The 4,392-nt window shown below is 36.5% G+C and overlaps 1 pseudogene; it reads left to right on the forward strand.

Moving 5' to 3' along the window:
• Positions 1-322: 322 nt before the first annotated feature.
• LOC114033779 lies at positions 323-757 on the forward strand (annotated as a pseudogene).
• The last annotated feature ends 3,635 nt before the right edge of the window (positions 758-4,392 follow it).

Below are 4,392 nucleotides of genomic sequence, written 5' to 3' on the forward strand. Positions count from 1 at the left end.
ACCTGCTCAAAAAGAATTTGTAGAAGAACTTTAAAAAGACTTTAAAAATCAAATGAGAGAGATTGAGGAAAAACAAAAACAAATAATTCAAGAAAAACAAGAAGATTATGAAAAGAAAGTCAACCAGTTAAAAAAGAAGACCCAGAATCTTAAGGAAGAAAATAACTCCTTGAAAATCAGAATTGGGCAAGGGGAAGCCAGCAAAGTTAAAAGAGATCAAGAAATAATAAAACAAAATATAAAGAATGAAAAATATAAGGGAATGTGAAACATCTCATAAGAAAAACAATTGCTCTTTCCTCTTGGCTTGGACGGTGGCAGCATGGGTAAGTGTGGTGGTCTTCTTACTGCTAGAAAGCTCTGAAGCCACAGGAGAGACCAAAAGTGGCATGACAAACAATATAAGAAAGCTCATTTGGGCACTGCCTTGAAAGCCAACCCATTTGGAGGAGCATTTCATGCAAAATGGATTGTCTTGGAAAAAGTTGGTGTGGAAGCTAAGCAGCCCAATTCTGCCATCAGGAAGTGTGTAAGAGTCCAGCTGATTAAGAATGGCAAAAAAAAAATCACTGCCTTTGTTCCCAAAGATGGCTGCTTGAACTTTATTGAGGAAAATGATGAAGTTTTGGTTGCTGGATTTGGTCGAAAAGTTCATGCTGTTGGTGATATTCCTGGAGTCCAATTCAAGGTTGTAAAAGTTGCAAATGTTTCTCTTCTGGTCTTGTACAAAGGCAAGAAGGAAAGACCAAGATCATAAAAATTATATGATGTCTTTGTCATAGTAAAAAATTTTCATGTAAAGAAAAAAACAACAGAAAAACAATTGATCTGAAGAACAGGTCAAGAAGAGAAAACATAAGAATAATCAGACTATCTGAAAGCTATGATTAAAAAAAAGAATCTTGAAACAACAATATAAGAAATAATTAAAGACAATTGTCCTGAAGCATTAGAACAAGAGGGGAAAGTAGAAATAGAAAAAAATCTGTTGATCATCACCAGAAAGAGATCCTATGAGAAAAACCCATGGGAATATTATAGTTAAATTCTGAAACCCCCAGCTCAAGGATAAAATATTACAAGCAACAAGAAAAAAACCAATTTAAATAAGCCACAATTAGAATCACACAAGACCTAGCAGTGGTGACACTAAAAGACTGCAGGTCTTGGAACACTATATACCAAAGAGCAAAAGAATGGGTTTTAGCCAAAAATACCCAGCAAAGCAAGCGTAATTCTGAATGAAAAACAAAACAAAACAAAACATTAATGACATTTAATGAACTGTCGGACTTTCAGGACTTTGTTAAAAAAAAAAGCAACAACAAAAAAACCCCAAAACAACAACCTAAACTTAATAGAAGATTTAACATACAAGAACCAAGAGAAATATAAGGTATATACCAAAGACTGATTACAAGGGACTCAGTGAGGCCAGACTGTTTACCTTTTATGTATGTAAAATGTAAAACATATGTCTAAGATTGTTATTAGTAATTGGATAGTTTGTAAGAAAGATTAGGGTACACCTGAGTATGATGTGACTTTTAAAAGTAAAACTGTTTAGGAACTGATAAAAAGAGTAATTATTTTATACAAATGAGGTATGAGAGGAAGAACTGACACAGAAGAATTAGATGGGGGAGGAAGGCTGTTAGTTCTAGAAACCTACTTTCATTGGGAATAGGTTCAAGAAGGAACAATACATATATATCTAGAAGAGTATAAAAGTTTTCTAAATTTAGAAAGAAATAAAACATTAAAGGGATAGGGAGAGGGGAGAGGATGAGGGAGGAATCTCTAGAGAGGAGGATGAGGGAATAGGTTAAAGGGTGGGGGGTATACAAGGGTGTTATAGATTAATGGGAATGGGAGGATAAGGAAGGGATCCTTGGAGGGGATGGGAGGTTAAGTAATAGGAGGGCAAGGCAGCCCAGTAGAAGCAAAGTAGAGAAGTTAGAAGTTAGTAGCGAAGTAGAGAAGGGATAGGAAATAAGAGATATGAACAAACATAAAAACAAAGATCAGAAGTAGAATTTGTTAAGGAAAATATATGTCTATATATGTATGTGTATATATATATATGTGCGTATCTATGTATATGTGTATTTATATATCTATATCTCTATATAAATGTATCCATGCTTAATTGTAGCCTTGGGTGGGGGAGGAAGAGGGAAAAAAAGAACAAAGTAAAAAGTGCACAGGAGAGAACAAAAGAAAACTAACAAGGAAGCAAAAACAAAAAGATGGATTGCTCTCAACACAATGTGTAATAATTGTTATATAGGCTTTCTTGAAATGGAAATTGATTGCTATATATTGTTCTCTTACCTTCTGCTGTGCCCAACATGCTTTTTTTCTTTTCTCATTTTGTATCTGTTTCAATATTTAAGTTTACAATATGTTTCTTTTTCTTATCGTATATTTAAGTTTCAATAATAAAAAAAGAAAAACAAAAAGAGAAATAAAAAGCTAAAAGAGAAAAAATAACAATGAAAAAATTAAAAAAACTAGAATAAAAAATTAAAAAAAAAAACCAGAATATAAACAAACAAACAAACAAAAAATGAATAGTTGCTATCATCCACCTGGGCCCAGAGAAAAATGTGTATGATTTAAAGGAAGTATGTATTGACATGGGTGGTGAGAATCATCATTTCCCTCTTCCCACCATTCTTCCCACACCAGGGAGTTGGGGGACACCTATTTGCCACAGCCCATGGGAGAGAAGAGAAGAGAGATGGGATGCTCTTCCCTTTTTTCCATTTTTCCTTGAGATTTTGGTTTGTTAAGTCTAGATTGGTTGGAGAGCAAAACCTCTTTGGCTGGTGAGAAGGCTGGGAAACTATCCTGACTCTTTATCTCCCAACCCCTCCTTCCCTCCCTGCCCCATTCTCCTGCCCCCCTGTTGTAATTGCTTTCACTATTCCCAAGCAGGACCCATAGATGTATCCTAGAACAGTACTTTTCCTCCCACCCTTTGTTTGTTTGTTTGTTTGTTTGTTTGTTTTTCTATGACTTGTATTTAGGAGCATGGGTTGGGAAATGATTGGACAAAGTGCTCCTAGAAGGGTCAGCGCTGGACAATTCTGTGCAATTTTACTACGTTTAATAAATCATGTAGCCAGAGAAAAGTTGCTCCACTGTGTAATATCAACATGGAGGATGAATACTGAATTAGGAAATGTCCCAGAAAGTAGGGTCAAAGACTAGTCTATAGAATTAGATGTGGTTCTAGTTTTATAATCCTGAACAATGCTTTGTATCATACCTTAGGTTCATTCTTTACTAAAGTCAGTGAGAGTTTTCTTTGCTGGGCCCTTTGAAGTTAGAAACTTGGTAAGGGTGGCCTTCCTACTCATGGATCCCATTTATAGAATTTTTTGCAACTATATCGTGACAAGGATAGATAGGCTGCCCTAATGGCTGGAGTAGAGTGCCACCTGGTGGGAACAATTATAAACTACACTTCCTTACTGGTCAATGGTAAAGGGACAGACATCTTAACTTTCTGGGAGCCTACTGAAGGCAGGACATGAATTGATTCAGGTTGCTAAAACCCCCCTGGTAGCTTATGTCACATGTATACCAAATGAGTGCGCATGCAATGTCATGCTTTGAATACAATTTGTAATTTACTTATCTGTGTACATTCTGTATACCTCAACAAAATGAGAGTTTCTCAAGGGCAAGGATCTGTTCATTGACTGTATACCCAGCACTTAGTATAGTACCTTACATAAAGTGAGTGCCTAATAAGTGTTTGATGAATTTAACAATAAGTTCCACGGCAACGCACATTTTCCTAACCTGGGACAGTTGACCTGAAGATAACCCATTGTTATCTAATTTTCACTTCTTCACTCAATTGAAACTGTTCTCTCTAGAGTTAACAGTGATCTCTTAGTTGCCCAATCTGATAAGCTTTTCTCAGCATTGATCTTTCTTGATCTCTCGGAACATTTGAAACTGTTGACTACTCTTGCCTCTCGAGATTTTTGTTCCACTTCTCTGCATGGGCTCTCCTCCCACTTGTCTGACCATTCCTAAGTCTCCTTTGAAGGACTGTCGTCTGTATCACAAAGACTAGAAAAGTAGGGCAGCTAGGTAGCCCAGTGGATAGATTACCAGGTCTAGAGTCAGTAGGACCTGAGTTCAAATGTGGCTCAGACACTTGACACTTACTGGCTGTGTGATTGAGATTGGTAAGGACAATTGGTAAGGTAAGCACAAGCCTGGAAGAGAAGCATATTTAAATTATTGACATTTTATAAACCCGGCTGGGATTTTCAACTTCCTGAACTCTCCTGAGGCAGCTGGCATTTTATTTTTTTTTTTTATTTTATGCAATTGGGGTCTAGTGACTGGCCCAGGGTCGCACATCTAAGT

Source organism: Vombatus ursinus, unplaced genomic scaffold, assembly GCF_900497805.2.
Source record: "Vombatus ursinus unplaced genomic scaffold, bare-nosed wombat genome assembly UNPS02007397.1, whole genome shotgun sequence".
NCBI lineage: Eukaryota > Metazoa > Chordata > Mammalia > Diprotodontia > Vombatidae > Vombatus > Vombatus ursinus.